We start from the raw sequence: 19,854 nt of genomic DNA on the forward strand, positions 1-19,854 counted from the left end.
ACCATTTTGTGGAGTCCCGTGAGTTCCAGCTAAGGTAAGTTTACAGCACCTTGCACTCGTACGACTGTAATTGCTCCTGCACCCGACACCAAGACCACTGCATGCTGCTATTACACTAAGCTTTACACACAACCAAGGTCTCCACACACTGAATGATGTAATTGCACTTTTGGTTTAAAAATATCATTCTTATGAGCGTGTAAACATGAGGGATCCCAGATGGCCGAATCAGGTAAGTGTGCTTTCTGTCTCTTCGCAGCTCTGTTGATCGTGAAAGGGTCGAATACTTTGAGACATTGACACCAGGTCCATCTCGCTTTACTGAATGGGCCAATGCCCACAGGAGAGGCAAGGGGCTGCAAGCTTCTCGTAGCACATTTGAATACATTTTATATTTTTTCTCATTCCATTTTCTCATAGAAAATTGGTTTTCATCTGTCTGTAAAATTGAATGAAATGGTGCGTGTGGCGGCTGACCTTGCTGGCGGGGTCACGCTGGCATTATCACATGCATTCGCATTGTGTTATTTTTCTGTGGATATATTTGTGTGCGTGAAGGGGCGCGATGTTTGTGTTGTTCAACGACTACGGTTGTTGTAGAGTGTTCATTTCGATTCTGTTTATTGTTTGGGTAGCATCTGACTGATTGCGTTTTGTTATGTGCTTCAGTGAAGACCTGCAATTAAATCTAAACAATTACAACACAGATTTACCAGTAATTGCAGCATAATTCATTACAAGGCAGCACTTCATATAATTGAGATTATGAAAAACGCTTGCTTTATGTAAGACTTAACTGAGCTCTGCATGGCTAAATATGTCAATTACATTATTTATATACACTGTCAGAAAAAAGGTACAAAACTGTACCTTTTCTGTCGCTGGGGGGTACCTTCAAAGGTATATATGAATATATATATATATATATATATATGAAGAGTTTGGTTCCAAAATGTAACATTTTTTTTAAAAAATAGTTATTGCCAAAATTAGTATTGTATAAGGTCAGTATTAAAAAGTCAATTCTTCATTTTACGCAAAATCCGAAATCCGCCATGTTATTCTGTCATCTTTTTTCCCTTTTTCCCAAACCGCGACAAATGCCAGTACTCCTTTTCTACAGAATGCAATAAATCCGCTTAACCAATCACAGCGCACCATTTCAAGCATTGTAAACAATAATGGCGGTGCTTTGAATCCTAGTTTTTCTCATCTACTTTGTACTTTGTGATCAACAAACAAACAGTAATCTTGATGGCATTGACAAACCTGTGGTAGTTTTTTTTTTTTGGCGGGGAAGTAACATAAGCCATCAAATTCAAATAATTTACGTGAGCGCCACTCGGTAGATGGAAAAATGCTGGCTGTTGCTTGTTCTCACATGACTGCATCAAGCCTCTGTCATACTAACACACTGAACCCACCGGATCTTATGAAAAACTTTCCTATATTTTATGTGAAGTCAATGAAAATTGAGCAGGACCAAAACATTTTACAGCTGATCGCTGTCAAAAAAGTTCAGCAACGACGTCCCAAGGACGACAGCAGCAATGACAGTGTTCTTAATATTATAAAGTAAGTGTTTTGATTAATGCCATTAATGTTTATTTTTTAAAATTACCACTAGTCAACTAAATGAATTTACAGTAACAAGATGAATGCACATTTATATGTTCATTCAATAGAAAAAAATCTTTTGCATTTTGTAGAAAAAAATAATCAGTTTTATTTGATTTATTTAATTATTGATTTGAATTTTTGATGTTAATATAACCTAAAGATGCTATGTGAAAGTTTGTAACACAAAATAGTGTTTTTTATCTTGTCACTTTCTTGGTAAATACAAATTTTTACCCAAATTAGTCAAAATGGATTTATTGCTTTTTGGAACCAAACTCTTCATATATATATAAATCTATAACCTGTTGGGTTGTAATTTAACCTATGCTGGGTTGTTTCAAGCTGGGTGTCCCTTTTTGACCCAACACTGGGACCCTGGACCAGAAAACCATAAGGGTACATTTAAAAAAAAATTATACATGATCTAAAATAAATTTACATGAATGTATGGTTTGTTAGGATAGGACAATTTTAAGGCGAGATATAATTTAAAAATCAAAATATTGAGAAATTCACCAAAAAATTGTCCAAATGATGTCCTTAGTAAGACATTATAAATACATTTTGTATATGTATTACGGTATACATATATTTACAGAAATTTACAAAATATCTTTACTTAACATCCTGCTATAAAACCTGCCATAAATATTTTTTACTGGCCGTGAAACTGTTCTTTCAAACTATTATATGCACTACCTATACATATTAAGTAACACTATGCAATAAGGTACTACACAAAAAAATGCTGGGTTATTTTGAACCCAGCGTTGGGTCAAACCTAGATCAACCCAGTCCGTTGGGTTGTAATTCAACCCAAAATGCTGAGTTGTTTAACCCATTGTCGTGTCAAATGTAACCATTTTCCGGGCTAATTTATTCCAACGGCTGGGCTGGGCTTGTCTCTTTTTGACCCAAAGTCGGGTTGAAAATAACCCAACATTTTTTAGAGTGTATGTATTAACATTATGGCACTTCTTACACCATTCATTGTCTGTATTCACACACAAGCCAGTCTCTCTTATTTATTGTCATTGAGACACCGAGCACTGTTGTGAGTTTGTAATGTTTGCGCATCATGTTTCCACTTTGGTGGAGTTTGGCTTTCCGCTGCACTGCGTCGTATATATATATATATATATATATATATATATATATATATATATATATATATATATATATATATATATATATATATATATATATATATATATATATATATATATATATATATATAGATGTTTAACTAACTATACAGTACAATACTAGACTCTTAACATTATCTTTATGTGCATGTTATGTGCAGATTAAGCAGGCAAAGAGTTTTACGTGGCCAAGCCAGAGCTCAATAACAGAGTAAACATTTTTATTCCTGTTTTTAAATTTGAATACTAGTATGCCTGAATATGATAACTGAAGTCAAGCACAGAGATCTAAGTATAAGCAGTCCTGATTTTCTTAAAGCAGGGTTTAAATTTCAGGATACATTCTTAAATGAGAAATAGGAAAAGATCTCATTGTGATTTTAAATGCTCTTATAAATTCCTAATGTAATGTAGGAATGCTAAGAGCCCTACAAGATGTAGAATATTACAAAATATTACTACAAAACCTCTTCATACTTTAGACTTCATATTAAGAATTCTAAGAAAAATACGTAGCACAATAAAAAAAATAAACAAAAAACATTTCAGTTTCAAAAATCTGTAACTACTACTTTGATCATTCCTAATTCACTCTTTACAGTAATTGTCCCTGGTAGTAGATACCTTTATATTCTTTGAGAGAAGTGTCCATCTCAAATTGAATTTTTTTTATGTTTGTACGTGCGCCTGCCTCTGGGAATGTGTAAGCCTATTTTTAATTGACATTAGCTGGATTGAAGACAAGTGCAAATCTTATTAAAATATGAGCCGAGCATCACAGGTGAAGTGTGCGTCTGGGAGATTGTGCTTGTCTGCTTTTTGCAGCTGCATTATACTAAGTTGCTTTGGGGTGATAAAAGATGTGCGGTATTACGGGTGGCGCGCGGTGGGCCGGTGGGTCTAATTGATGTCATTTCACACAGAGCTTGTGAAGCTGTATTGTTGCTACAGGCAATGTAAATGCTAAGCTCACAGGTTGGACTGCATTGTCTTTAAATTAAAAATGTTTAAGTCTTGACAAAACAGTATAAGAATGCCTGCAGCTTTGGTATTTATAGTAAATCCTCTGGATCGTAACCTCCTGCACCTTTCTAAACAGGCAGTTTTGTGGTAGAAGTCAAATTTTCATGTCACAATTTATTCATATATTTTAACAATACACAAGTGGCTTCACAGAAAATCACACTGTAGTGTTTAAAAAAAAAATGGGGTTTCATATGCATTTCCACAGCAATTACTGTTGCATAAACATTAATGATGTTTAAAATATATAATTATAAGCATAAAGTTCAAATATAAAATACTTTCTATCCAAAAGCAGTCTGTCATCTTTGAGCATTAATTTAACGAAGCGAAATGATCTAGCCAGCTTTATTTCACATTGCATGTATAATTAATGCTATAATCTAAAACATGCTGTGCTAGCTGCATTTTTTCTTTCCTGTTTTGCCAAGAACACACCTGAGATAATATCAGTCACTTGGTGTTGGTGTCGCAGATGATCCTGCGTGCGATAGTGGGAAGAAAGCCTTGCTGTGACGTGCTGATCAATACGTATTTAAAATCCCATTACGCCTGCCGCTGCACATCGGATGCCTCGTTAATGTAATTACAATAGTGGAACGGCCTTTAAATTACTATAACCGTATCTGTGCTGACTTGCCATTGTCGTATTCATTCATACACTGTGATGTATTAAATGCAATGCAGAGACAATCATTTTAGCATGCGGCAGTGGAAAACACGGTACACTATATTGTGTATATTTTAAATTGCTAATCGACTTCCATGCAAAAGCAAGCAGTTGACATGAATACTATTGTCACATAAATATAAAGTGTGGTTTTTACACCACTTGACATTGACGTTCTCATTTTTTTCTCATTTATTTTTATCTTTTGATTGAAATATCATTAAAGCTAAGACGTTGTCTGTTATTCTCAGGTAATTCTTAAGAGATTCTTAAGAGTGTAGATTTGCAACGAGTGTTAAAAGATTGAACGATATATCTGGAATGGGCGACCTTGAACTTTTTGTTTAGATAAAAAAAGTCGGTCATTGTGGGCACAGAGTATCATATAACAGAGGTGACTGTACAGAGGATTTTATTTAATCAAAACTATAATATTTATTATAATCAGCTGTACTGTATATATACTATGTCATTAAAGGATTAGTCCATTTTCTTAAAAAAAAAAATCCAGATAATTTACTCACCACCATGTCATCCAAAATGTTGATGTCTTTCTTTGACAGTCAAGAAGAAATTATGTTTTTTGAGGAAAACATTAAAGGATTTTTCTTATTTTAATGGACTTTAATGGACCTCAACACTTAACAGTTTTAATGCAGTTTAAAATTGCAGTTTCAAAGGACTCTAAACGATCTCAAACGAGGCATAGGGGTCTTATCTAGCGAACCGAAAAAAAAAATATGCAAGAAAAATAAAAAATATGCACTTGTGACGCGCTAGCGCGACCTGTACATGTCATCATCATGTCAAGAGGTCACGGATGACGTATGCGAAACTACGCCCCATTGTTTACAAGTGTTGAGAAAGAGGATCGTTCTGACGTTGTTGTATGTGGAATGATACTAATTAATGTCTTTGTGTCAGTTTATTGTTTAAAATGGTCCACAAATGTCATATATGTAACACGTGACCTTTCGACGTCATTACGCAATTACGTGATGTCGCGCTGGCTCGTCACACAGCCGGAGGAAGAAGAGAAGTTGTGGTTTAAAAGTGCATATTTTTTTATTTTTCTTGACAAAAATGACAATCGTTTCGCTAGATAAGACCCTTATGCCTCGTTTGAGATCATTTAGAGTCCTTTGAAACTGCAATTTTAAACTGCATTAATACTGATAAGTGTTGGGGTCCATTAAAGTCCATTAAAATGAGAAAAATCCTGAAATGTTTTCCTCAAAAAACATAATTTCTTCTCGACTGAACAAAGAAAGACATCAACATTTTTGGATGACATGGTGGTGAGTAAATTGTCTGGATTTTTATTTTATTAAGAACTTTACTTATCCTCAAACTTATTTTAATATTAGCATTGTGGTTTATATTTACTTATACAACAGTTCTTTCTGGTTCTCGAATCTGATTGGCTAAGAGCCATGCGATATTGTGCTAATATCGGCACTGTAACCGCTTCACCTTTCGTATCATTCCGCCACCTAGTGAATGGAGGTCCTAAGCAGGCTCATCTCTAGTCTCAGCCTCAGACATCACGCCCACAAACCGCCGGCTTCAGCATTGAAGGTCTGGCCACGCGAGACTAGCTCATCTCTGAATGGAAAAACACAGACGCGCTGTGTGAATCACTCTCCTCCGTGTGTCTCATTAGTTTACTAGCTCATAAATCAGTCTGTGAATCCCCAATCAGAAGTATTATTCCGTCAAAGATCAGCGCTCTTGGATGTTACGTTACAGTTAATGGGAGAAATGTCTTGTCACATCGTGTGGATTAGTAACACTTGGAAAGAGGAATATAAACACTCGTTTTTTTTCTGGAGCTATATTTCTTATCAGAACGCGAAAACACCGTGGAACTGCAGGTAAGCACCGCAGCTTTTAAATGTGGACATTGATCATTTACTTTATCGTGACGTGACTATTAAAACATGTTATGAGATATCGCCACTGGTATATTTATAAGCAGCATGCAAAAACATCTCTCTGACACTTATAAAAAAACGTTTTATATAGTAAGTTACTGACAAGAACAAAGTTTAATAATAATAATCGAGTGCTCGTATCACGTTAAGAATAAATGAGAAAGCAATAGTAACGTTATACATGTAGTTTTATTAACTTTTACCTCGCGCCAAAACAATAACAACACAAAAGACACTAAATATGAATTAAAAAACAAGTAATAGTTTGATCATGACACCAAATACTGCTGATTTGATCTCATTTTGACGATCATAAACAAACAAGGCCAACATGAGAGCCAGGGTATTTCTTTCAGAAATGTAGCCCAGAGAGGGCGGTGGTCAGCGGGGCGAGTGAACACTGATGTCCGCTCATGCTTTGGTTCTCATTCGTACCGAATCTCACTAAGCAAACGTTCAAACAGGCGCTCTCTTTACTAATCGACTGTAGATTTAAATATAATACAGATACATTCTCGACTGAACTAATCTTAAAACTACACTTTGTGACCAAGAAACGGTAATATAAAGAAACGGCTTTTCCGTCCATTGAGTTGTTATGGGCTTCAAAGCAGCCGAAAGTTTTACCTGTCATTCTGGCCGCCCTCAAATCCGTGGCGGAAGAAGTAGTTCTCAAACAAAGAGGCTTTTAAAATAACTCCGTTGTTGTTTTGTAGTTTTCGTTTTTCAAACGTGTGCCGTCGAACTGTTGTATAAAAGCAATGTCGCTCTCGGAGTCGTGTGGTATGGCTCTATATCATCACGGCTGTGATTGCCTCCGGCACTCGGCCTACGGCCTCGTGCCTCTGGCCTAGTCACGGCCGTGATGATATAGAGCTATATCACACTCCTACTCGAGCGATATTGCTTAAATATTTGTAAGATACTTTAATCCAAAGCGACTTACAGTGCATTACAAAATGTACTTATCAACATGTGTGTCCCCTGGATTCGAACCCATGACCTTTTGCACTGCCAACATAATGCTCTGTATAAAGTGAAAGTTGCACTGTAGTTTTTAAGTTTAATCAATCTGAATTTACAATTCAATTCAATTTGCTTGACCAGTAAGGAGTTGCAATAAATAAATTATAAATTTTAGAGATTTAGCTTAAGTTAATTCAACTTTATTTATTTTTTATAATTTATAGCAACTCCTCACTAGTCAAGGGATTGAAATTAATTGTAATTTAAAGTTGATTAAACATAAAAGTGCAACAAGGAACTTTTACAGTGCAGTTTTTAAATAGAGAATGAGTCATTTGTTCATGACAGCGCTCTCCACCTGAGCTATTTACAAACCACTTCGGTTTGATAACAAGACTTGAAGAAGATATACAGATGTTGCATTCACGATTACTTTGCTGGTGTTTTCAACAGATACAAATGATTTATGGCACTGGTTTCTCCCCAGCATTTATTCAATTGGAGCGGTGCGCAATGGAGGACAGCTCATTTCATGGGGTTCAAAGGCATTGCTAACCTCATCTGACAAGCAGACATTCTAGAATTGTGTCTGGGCTAAAGGTGCTGAATACTCAGACAGTGTGCGGACTGAAGCAATCTCACTGTCGCCGTTTACTCAGAGCCAGTCATTGATAATAAGATGATTTTCTCATTAAAGCCTCACAATTAGGTTACAAAGTATTCAGGAGATGTCATTCATGCATTTTTGGGAAAGGGGGATGAAGGTGGTTTTGTTAGGAAGGGGAAAGGATTTCCTGATTGGTTAGTCTAGCCACGGAGAGACACTTTAATCTCAAATGCCATTATGCCAGAGCGTTTCAAAATATATTACCCACCTCTTCTACAGTAAATGGATTTAAACGAAACACTGACATCAGTAGCCCAGTGATTTTTAAAGAATAACATTTGTATGTCTTTGTTTTTATGCATTTGGGAAATGTGAAGCATGTATTACACCGTGGGCCACATCATAGTTATCAATAACAGCTATTAACATTTAGTCATTATACTACATATAATTAGGTGCAAATTATTTAATTGCATATTTATGTCAAGTGTTTCATTCAGTTACCTAAATGGCCCTCATCAGAACCGGTTGTTGCAGTACATGCCCGTATTGTATTTGAGCCATTGAGGAAAATAGGACAGAAAGATATTAAAATGAGAGGAAACAGATGAGTCCTGCCGTTCTCTCCTTTGCTGTTGATGCAACACTTTTATCTTGTTGGAGGAGAGGAACTGCTGAGCCTAATTTGCTGGAGCAATTCTCACCGGCAGTATTTTTCCATCAGGTCAAGTTATTTTGAAATACCCTGAAGGTGTGATAGTGCTTGGACTCATTGTTGTGGCGTGCCGGCCAGAATGTCATTACCAACATTGGTAGGTGGGTTCTATCCTTGGCCAACACACTGCATGTTTATATGCATGCTGGGGTGAGTTGATAGCTAATGTAACCTTTTAGAGGAGATTTAGGATATTGGCCTGTTTAATTGGTTTAACGCTCTTGTGTTCGATTATGGTCTGTTGGGGCTATCTACAGTACTAAAAGATACTCGGAAGGTGTGGAAAGGTCTTATCCCAAAACACTAAATTGCTTACTAAAAAAATAAGAGTTCAAATTGATTATTTATTATTTTGACTAAATGTGACCCAAAATACCCAGCTAAAGTAATTTTTTTCTACATAAAATCTTCTATAACATAATGTAAAGAGCATTCTGTAAAATATAACCTTGATATCTTTAGTATAGACCATTTCAAGAGATGTAAACAACACTGGTCCAGAAGCACTTCCTGTTTCCGTTTTTTAACACTAGATAAACGTTGGGATAAAATAAACCAACAGAACATAAAAACCTGAATTAACTGAAGTTAAACAAACATCTTAAAGATAATAATATATGTGAAATAAAAAAATAACTGTCACAAACTGTAACAGGAAGTGTTTCTGGACCAGTGTTGTTTACATCATTTGAACTGGTCTATTCACTGATAAGACCTTGTCAAAGATTGATATTAAAATGAAACTGATGATTGAAATAAAAATTTGAATTTTTTTTTACGAGACTTTATTTAGAATTTTAAAGACGGTCACATATTTTAAAGGAAAACACCACCGTTTTTCAATATTTTATTATGTTCTTACCTCAACTTAGACAAAATAATTCATACCTATTGACCCATTGAGAGTGATGATGTTAATGCGCGCCGAGGTCGAAGTGTTGCAAACTAAGTGCTCTTTCGCCATACAATATAGTTCTCATTTTTATCCGCTTAAAAATTGCCACATTTTATTTTGTACCACCATACCCACTCATGTAACTACTCATGTATCAGTCCTCAAATAAGGAAAACATGGAAGTGTTTGGTGGCTTCTAAATTCATCCCTGTTTGGATCCTAAGAAATGAATGGGGCTAGGCTAAATGCTGACACATTCACAATGTGCTGTATAAAGATTAAGTGCTCGCATTGAAAAAAGATAGGGATGTATTAATTCGTCTAAGTTGAGGTAAGAACATAGTAAAAGATTGAAAACGGAGGTGTTTTCCTTTAAATAAACTAATTTACGGTCATCTTAAGGGGGTCGCACACCGGACGCGCAGTTCAGCGCAGCTCCGTTTCCAGTCGCGTCTAGGACAACTCTGAGGTATTGTAAACCGGAAGTGCACATTAAATAGCTCGAGCTTAGTCGGATAGCGTCTCCTTCAAAATGCAAAATATACGTTAGCAGCCAATGTTATTCGTTAATGATTTGAGACAAATATGATGTTATTTAATATTAAACTATGTGAGTGGCGCTCTGTGGCACGACAGGGATTTGAGCAACTTCCACCTGTCGGCGCCAGTATGCGTATACTCATAGAAAACAATGTGTTTGTTTGTTTTTAGAACGGCGCGGTGCTGCACGGCGCAGAGCTGCGCGTCCGGTGTGTGACCCCCTTTAGGGGTGATTCACATATCGCATCTTTTGCAGGCTCAAGTTTTTTATTTCAAATGTAGGCGTGTGGTATGCCCACTCATAACGGAAGCAACATTTTTCTAGGCCGCATCGAGTTAAAAACATTTCAACTTTTCAGAATGTCGCAAGCGCACCACAGGTCATTTGACAAGAACCAACCAACGGTCGCGTTTTCCACGCGGTTTTAGACGCGAGATGTGAACCACCCCTTACTGAACTTTTTTAAATGCAATATACAGAATAAAAGATTGTTTTTTTCTCAACCAGATATAAGCTGTTTATAAAAACTTACTATAAAAAAGAATCAAACAAGATAGTTTAAAGTACATTAGTAGCAAAGTTACGTTTAGTTTGTCATGTCCGAACTATCTACGTCCCAACCCCTTGTTTGCGATCAAAACAGAATGTAGTGCCAACCTTCCAAAAACAAGGAAGATGCAGAAAAATAAAGGAAAAACGAGAAATCATTGGCAGCACAGATCAATACACAACGGACATGGAAGCTTCCCAGGTGAGCAAGATGGAGATCAGACGTTGAATCGATAGCCTCCAGTCAATATACGAGAGTGACTGAAGTGATGGAAAACTATATCCTAGGTAGACGAGTGAGGGCACCGTCCCCAAGGCGGAGGTTATGGGGAGGGGGGAGCGTCAAGCCCCAGCTGAGTTTGCACGACCGTTTCATTTTCAGCGAGAGTATGTCCGACCTTGGTTATTTAGGATCAGCATAAATCTCCCTCGAGTAGAGCTGGCAGTATATCACTCCCTGTTGTGCTACTTATCTTCATAGAGCATCGTTTGCTAGCAGCAAATTGTCAAGAGATTATTTTTACTTTATTTATGCTTTTATACCTCCGCAGCAGATGTGATATCGTGATTTATTGTTGTTTCAGCAGGTCGATGCCAGGAATAAATAGGGAGCTTATCTATATTCTAATTTCTGATAGAGCTCATACAATAAAGCGCAGTAGCCGGCTTGACCTTTAAAAGCGATTAAACATACACAGTATGCATTTCAAAAAACTAAACGCACACACACACACAGGTTTTTTCTTAACATAACCTCTGAAATGATTTGTGATGACAGTTTGTGTATTGAAAAGCAGTAAATATGCATGAGAAAGGCTGCTAAGCATTTTCCTCTTCACAGTGAGTGGATTGTAAAGAGTGATTGCGTGACTCATATCAAATGAGTCACAAAGCTTGTGCATTCATAGACACTTCTTTAAGTGCCATATGTGAACTTAAGATCCAGGCTGAATAGAATATAAATAAACGAAAACAGTCAGCAGATCCCCGCGGTTAGTTAGCCTTAAAGGTTTACGATGACAGCAGTTAAACGGACAGTTTTGGAGCGAGAGATTGACAGCTGTTATAATTTCGCCGTGCACAAAGTGCAAATTCAAGTTGTGCCGTAATTAACGGTTCGCATGAAGGCCTCAAAAGAGAAAGCGCAAAAAAATAAATCTCTCCGTTTAGCCCGCTTTGATGCATTTACAATATCTCTCGGTGAAAGGATGAGGTCGCACCCCCGCGGGAGAATGAGCTCTGCCATTTCTCCATTCCTCTTGACCTGACAAATCTGTGGCGGCCAGCACCAGTCTCTCTCCCCGGGGGTGCACGGGTACTCGTTAATCTCCGGCCCGCTGTCCCAAAGGAGCCAGAGTAATTGTTTAATAGTAGATAGTGTGAGATCATGATTCTCCCCGTTTGACATTTATGAGGTCTGCTGTGACTCTTTACATTAATGCACATATTTATACACACACACATGAAACAGCCAATAATGCGGGATTGAAAGATGAACCAGACATTCAGTAATAACGGGATATTTGTGTGACATTTCTAATGACTGTGGTGTAATTTATTAAACAAGACAATTATATCGCTGATATAATGATTGACAGTGTGTATTTTAATAAAAAAAAAAACGCTTGTGTATTCCAGTAACAGTTTTTTCTAAAAGAAAATGTTGTGTGTCTTGCTCTTGCTGATATTCCTTCTGTTTGCATAATTGTTTTGCTAATTATCCTGTAATGATATAATGGTTGCCACTCTATATGCCAGTGATTAAAAAATGTTCCCATTTATATTTCTGACACACCGTTAAGCTTGAATTTCAATAAGCAGAATGCTAGTTATATATTGGGGTGTAATTGATTGCTGGCTATAGTTAACCCCTTATTAAAATGGAAACCTCTTGTCATTAATACCTTCCAGGGCAATTAAAGGAGTGCTCTGGTTGGGGTGTTTTTGTGATCCGTCCAATTCTCAGGCTTTCTGTTAGGATGCATTCCCACGTCCTGCTTAATCGCTTCAGTCAATGAATAGATGCAGTTAAAACCACTTAAGTGTAAATCCCCGTGCTTCTCATCCTGACAGTATGGGCATTTCTGCAAAACCTAACTACTAGCAGCATGAAAACGTACTGCGGTAGCCAATCCCATATTGATGTATGTCTTTTAATTAGATATGCAGTATGCGAGAAACTGAGTTTGCTGAAAATTGCTGGTGGCAGGTTTTATATTGAAGTGTTTTTTTCCTGTGATAGCGGAAAAGTGCCATTTCTTGGCCGATTCATTTACGTTGACTTAACAGTCACCATCTCCTATTGGCTGTCTCAATCTAAACGTATGGCCCATCACATCTTTAATAGCAAACACAAGATGGGCTCACCGCCACAGTGGCTCTGGGGCTGATCATTCGTCTAGCTTGGAGAGGGGGACGGTAAATCAGGCCTGGCTCGGATTGTGACGTCTTGGACGGGGATAATTTGTGCTCATTCTGTTCTGGAGAAACTGGGCCGGAGATCATTAGGCCATAAATCATTTCAAAGACGGTGCAAATGTAAGAGAACAGGAAACACAAAAACAGAACCCTGAGTCAAGACTGGAAATGGAAACACTGCTGTGTGTTAAATGACTTCCTAGGGCTGGTGAAGTTGCCTATTTTACTCGAGACAAACTTTCAAGTTTTTCAAATGAGGATTTTGAGTGGTGATGTGTTTCAGACGTTGACTGCACGGTTGCAGTGTGGGATATGAAAATTTTCTGTGGAGGATGCTGGGAATGGATATTTCATCATGCTGCCTTACAGTACACTGTGGATCGGTGGTTAAAATTGTGTAGGTGCCTCTGAGTGGTATGTTCAGTAAGGGGCTGCTTGCACAATAGTGGTTGCCCATTCAGAACACCAGCGACTAGCAGTAGCAGAGCGACATGATCTCATACGTTTTAATGGAAGCTTGGTGACTTCTGGCGACACGAGCGATAGTGGGTGTTGGCGACCACATGGGTGTGTCCAACAACAAGAAAAGTTAAGTTTACTTTTATGCAAATGATGAGTGATTTTTGAGAGCGACTGTAAATAGGAGCAAAGCATTGGAGTTCACCTCATTCGTCTTACGTCGGTTACTGGAATGGACGTATTTGTTTATGACAACAAGATTTAGAAACGCCTCCTTACGACCTCATTGAAAAAGATGTGCGACACACAGTGTGAAAGTCTGGTGGTTTGAACGAGTTATAAGGAAGTCCATGGTCAGTTTTAAAGGGCACCTATTATGCAAAATCCACTTTTACAAGGTGTTTGGACATAAATGTGTGCTGGCAGTGTGTGAACACAACCACCCTACAATGAAAAAAATCCACCTGCTCTTTTTTAAATTCTCATTAAACCAAAACAGTGTAATTAGACATGCCGTTTTGATTCTCTTATCAATGTGAGGTCACACTGATAAAGCCCCACCCACTTAAAGTCCTGCATTACCATAGTTTCCGCCCTCAGTGAGCTGTCCACAATATCCCAATAGTAAGATACTATTGTCACAGATGGTATTAATCAAATATATTTTAACTGAAACCACTTATTGTCTGTTTTTAAGAAATTGATGAGCAGTAGCACTTTCACATTTAACCCTTTAACTGGTGCAGCCTTTTTTGAGTGGGGGGTTGGTGAAAAGGTGATATACACCTTTAAATTAATATAACTCTGGCATTTTTTTTTTGTCTAGAAGCCTAATTTTGGTTTTAATTTTGGTATTTTTTGGTTTTAAAAAAGACACTTCAACGTTTTTTAGGAAAGTGTCTGGAGGTGAAAATATTATATATTTGTAATAAATAAAAATGCAATATAGTATAATTTTTAATACATAAAATTGTCAAAAACTGAGGTTGGTGCTGGTTTGCTTTGAGGTTTGCTGCATACTTGTGTCACAAATGAATAAATTACAGTTACTGCATTATTATTACTGCTAAAAGGTTTTGAAATATGAAAACTACATTCTTAGATCTTTCCAACAATATATAGTTTGTCGTGATAGATTAACATTTACATAGAAAATATTGAAATAAACGTAGGTGTCCCGCTTACGGGACAGCTCCAATTAACGGGTTAAAGGTACAGACATTAAAACGGTTTTGCTCCCACCCACATAGGGACATTATGGACAAGCTGTAATAAATGATCTGTGTGGTATTTTATACTGAAACTTCACAGATACATTCTGGGCACACCTAAGACTTATATTCTGTCTTGTAAAAAGGCCGTAATACAGTAGGTGCCCTTTAACTTTTTTTGAATGTTTTAATAGAAATCTGTAATTTGGTATAAAATGTCTGCCTAGTTTTGATAATGTTTCATTTAAAGGCTTAAAATAAAAAAATATTTGATCATAAATGCCAGAGTGTTTACGAAATTGTCAAATTCAGCCCAATTTTAAAATCATGTTATACACTGCAAAAAAATTATTTTCAAGAAAAAAAATATTAGTATTTTTGTCTTGTTTTCAGTAAAAATATCTAAAAATTCTTAAATTAAGATGCTTTTTCTTGATGAGCAAAACGACCCAAGTAAATAAGTCCAAAAATATTTTGTGCATAAAACAATCAAAAAAAATCTACCAATGGGGTAAGCTAATTTTTCTTGAATTTAGTGTTAAAGAAAAATATTCAAGATTTTTTTGCATTAAATTCCTGTTTATTTAAACCAGTACCTCCAATACAGAATTTTCACTTTTAAGTGAACTATTCATTAAAGCACAGTTTCAACACCAAAATGCTAGGTGGTTTTATCCCATTTGTTGGGTCAAGTATAAACATTTTCTGGTTAATTTAACCCAACAGGTTACTAATATTATAAAATATTATATTGTATGTCAGCTATTATCTATTTAAAAGGTAGCTTCAGACTTAAAATTTGAACATTTAAACCAACAACCTCAAGTTTTTTTTATTTAGCACAAGATAAATCAATCTTAAGGGCCGTTCACATTATAACAATAACTATAACACTAACTATAACGATAAATATATTAGTGTCCACATCATAATGATAACTTTATGCTAATTCGTGCAAATCACTTGCCTTTAATAAAAACTTTTGCAATTGTTGGAAAAGTGTCACTGAATATGTAAATATGCATTGCATTTACACAGCGGGTAACCAGCAGATGTCTTCATGCTGCGTTTCGCGTAACTAACAGTGAATTTATTAGTTTGTGTAATAATATCTAACATTTTGGCGTAGTCGGTGTGGGAGGAAAAAAGCATTACATAGTGAATTTCAAAGCATCTGCATCAACGCTGAATACCTGAGGTAATTTTATGTAATAGATCATCAATGAGCTCCACTGCCATTTCAAATCCGCGTGAACTTGAAGTTCAAATAGATTTGATTGGCTTTGAATGGTTTATCATTCCGCAGGTGAGAAAATATAGCTCAGAAAGTGATCCCAACGATATTGTTCAATGTATCTTTAGCGTTATACAATATGCAGTTGTGGTGTGAACTCCGCTATTCTCTTTTAATATAAAACGATTTTCAAAACTATATTTTTTATAGTTATCGTTATAATGTGAACGACCCTTTACTCGTTTTATCTTGCAGAGAGAACTCTACTGAGCATGTGCAGAGCAAGTGACATCACCGACTTACTTTATGCATGATTGAGAAAGTTAACTGTGTTTTTACCCGTCTTCAAGGACAATTGCTGCTCCCAGGATGCACAGTTCTCTCACCCCTCTATGTTTTACCCTCTAAGGGCCTTTGAGCATAATTTGATGATAAAATGCCAGGAATACACTCCCTGTACCTTTATCTCTTCGCACGGGCTTTATTCTTTTTCTCAGAAGTTCACCTTGAACTTTACACTTGCCGGCAAGAGATGGATGCCTCTACTCCTCCTCTATACTCCTCACAACTGTGCCCTCCTGCTGGCCTTGCTATACACACAGGATATACAATACACTTCTCTGTAGTCATATGCAGCTATATGCTTATTTCCCTCTTGTTAATGATTTTAGTAAGTTAATGTTGCACGCTTTTTTTCTTCAAATTGTAGACATATTGATTTTGCTCTGCGTCCTTGTGCACTCAAGATCTATTCAATAACCCTCCATTAGCTTATTTTCGCTTCTGGGATCCCTATTTATTTCTAGTGGTGCATTCGCAGAGAAGATCGTGGGTAGATACAAAGAACGCTTTGGAGTCGTGTGTATGTGTGTGTGTGGGGGTTAAAGGAACTTTACAATGCTCTAATGATCTAAAACAAAAGATTTTAAGTGAGAGGAGTTGTCGTGGTTACCAGAAAAGATTTTAAACAATAGCCGATGAGAATCGGTTCCTTAGGTCAAGCAGATGAAGGTTGCCTAGCAATGCTTGAGGACTGGATCTTTAATTGCTAATGAACGGTAGTGCAACATAGTCCACAGCTAGTCATATGCAAATTAAAAGTGCTTTTGGATTTTTTTATTATTATCTTTAATATTTGGATATTGTCATGTAAATGCATGCTACATGCATTGCATCGCCTTACTCGTGCATTCGCTGGCGATGAACAAAAGAGCGATTCTACAGGACAGCTTAGATCTTTTTTTAGAATGCTTTCACTAATTGATTAAAAGGTGATTTTTGAAAGATCTCACGTGTTCTGGTTACATCACCATCGTCTCCAAGTTCTAATTGCTTTTTAATTGAGTATTTCCTCCATTGAATTCATATCTCAGATAATTAATGCTTTTTAAAATGGATGGCACAGATTGGATAAGCATGCCTGTTTTCTTTCATAAGATTTCCAATAATCCATATTCATGTCTGGTATGCCGTTATGTTAATGAATTGGAGCTCTTTACGCTGGGTGAAAATGAGTTCTCTCTCTCTCTTTCCTCTCTGCTCCTCATGATAAGTGCAAGCCACGCCGCGCTCGAGTGGAGAGCGAGCTCTGGAATACATTTAGATCTCCACCACAAGAACAACCTGTCAAATTGGAAATATGGAAATATGACAGCTTATTGAATCCTAGGCAATTTAATGAAGAATGATATTTGATAGGCAAAGCATTTTTGTCAAAAGCAATTATACAAATCGGCCCGGTGCCAAAGCTGGCAAAACGGGCCGGATTCTGATTTCCTCTTTGTTCCGTCTGTCTTTAGATGCGCATGTGTGCATTCATACCACAAATCCAGTCAGAAACTGAGAAAAAGAGAAAAAGCGAGAGGAGAACAAGCTGGCATCCACAGCGGTGCCAAAAAACATAATACATTGTACAGAAAGCACTCAACTATATCTGAGAAGAGAAAATGGAAGGCGAGTCAAAAGAGCATCTTTGCTCTCTAGCCTGTGCTAAAACAGTACAGACCTTTTTGTAATGTAAGAGCAGCCGAAGCACGGTTCATGTTGTCTTCTTTTCCCCTGTAAATGATAAGCTTTTCTTTCTCACATATTGCGGATTAGCCTTGTGCTCCTAAAAACATTTTCTTTGCTCAATTCTTCACTCGGCAAGGAAGAGCGACTTTAAACATTGCACCATTGCAAACCGTTTAAATGGTCCCTTGCTATCATAATCCACCACTTTTTACTCATTAACGCAATTACAGGCATCAGCAAACTTCAATAAGGCTCAAACTGGATGCATTTTCATATAAAAGTGTACTCTTTTACTTTGGAAAGCTGCTCTGCTGATGAGCTGGAATTGTAAATGTGCCAGCGGCCGGCGTTTGAGGGAGTGCATGCGTCTTACAGTGGCGGTTTAATCCAGCTCCGCTCGCTACTTGAATAAGTGCTTGTACAGTTCTGCATGACCCATGCCTGATATTTCATCGGGGAAGGGGGCTAATTTGTCTTCCCGAATGCGTTTAGTTTGTCAGGGCTTTAACTAAATTGAAGACGGAAAAGGGTGGAAAAGCGATGGGAGAATATGGACGAGTGGGAGATGGGAAGAGAGGGAGTGTCTTTAGGGTGCCGTTGTTACTGCTGACAGACTCTGCTATGGCTATTGGGATATTGCAGTCATCCCTCACTGCCACTGCGACTGCAGGAGTCACTGGATGCAGAGCAGAGATGCCTGCGTTCTAGGCCATTAGGGAGCTGGGCAACCACTAAGCCTAGGGGAGAAAACACTACACCCAGACGCAGCCTGCAGCCAAAACAAAGCGTGTACGTGCCTGTTTTGTTCGTTGTTTTGATGTATACGTGGTACCTCAAAATTTAATGGTTCTGTGATTGATTTTTCTAAACCATATGATCAAACATTGCAGAAGATATGATTAACCGTTTATTATTTTCTTTAAAGGTGGAATACGTAGAATTTTTACCACTAGATGGCGCCAAAACACAATTACATCAAATGACGTTGTTTAATGACGCTCTGAAGCAGCGTGGAATTATGGGATTTGTAGTCTTTAAAAATCACGTTGACGGATAAGGTAATCAAGTCTTATAAATGTTGCGTTTGATGACATCGTTTATTTTATTATGTAAGTTTATATGTGATGCTCAAAGCGAAATTGTTAGTAATAAATGTTACAGTATTAAGCTGCGTTCCAGGCAACCTGTAACTCGTAACTCACGACTTCAAAACCACGACTCACGACTCTGAACTGGGAGTACATCGATCTAGTACGAGTTCACGGGTGGGAAGTCACGGGTTGACTGCCGTTCCAGTGCACTTTCACTGGTAGAAGGTTGTAAAAACACGAGTTACAAGCTGCCTGGAATGCATAGGGTCGTGAGTCGTGGTTTTGAAGTTGTAACTCACGGGTTTAAAAACCTGCCTGGAACGCAGCATTAGTCCAAATTCGATGGTTAACACAGCACAGAATTAAGTTTTCAACTTACAATCTACAATGATATTTCACATAATGTATTGACAGTATAAATCTTATTGTGAAGTGTCTTAAAATTACCATTTAAATTGCTGTACAATACCTTTTGATGTGCATATCGTCCGCGGAAAGACGCGCTGATTACAATCTACACACTAATGTTGTGATCAATATAATAGCATACGTTTTTTGAAGGGTTACGAATCAAAACAACTTACCCATCGCGTAAAACACAAGCAGGATCAGAATCTCTGTCTAGTTAAATGTTGTCGCGAAGCTCTCTCCAAATTGATCCTCATTCCTTTTCTCGTTTTGTTTCAAACTCTTCTTGGGTCGTTTGGTTGGCCCGTACGCTTACGGGAGCTGTCTTTGCTGACACAACCAGCGGCAGACGCTA

General features: G+C 37.3%; 1 protein-coding gene across 13 annotated transcripts in view; it reads left to right on the top strand.

Moving 5' to 3' along the window:
• nrxn1a (neurexin 1a) overlaps positions 1–19,854 on the top strand; it is a 212,578-nt gene that overhangs the window by 14,097 nt on the left and 178,627 nt on the right. The gene's annotated exons all lie outside the window — the stretch shown is intronic.

This window comes from Misgurnus anguillicaudatus, chromosome 4, assembly GCF_027580225.2.
Source record: "Misgurnus anguillicaudatus chromosome 4, ASM2758022v2, whole genome shotgun sequence".
NCBI lineage: Eukaryota > Metazoa > Chordata > Actinopteri > Cypriniformes > Cobitidae > Misgurnus > Misgurnus anguillicaudatus.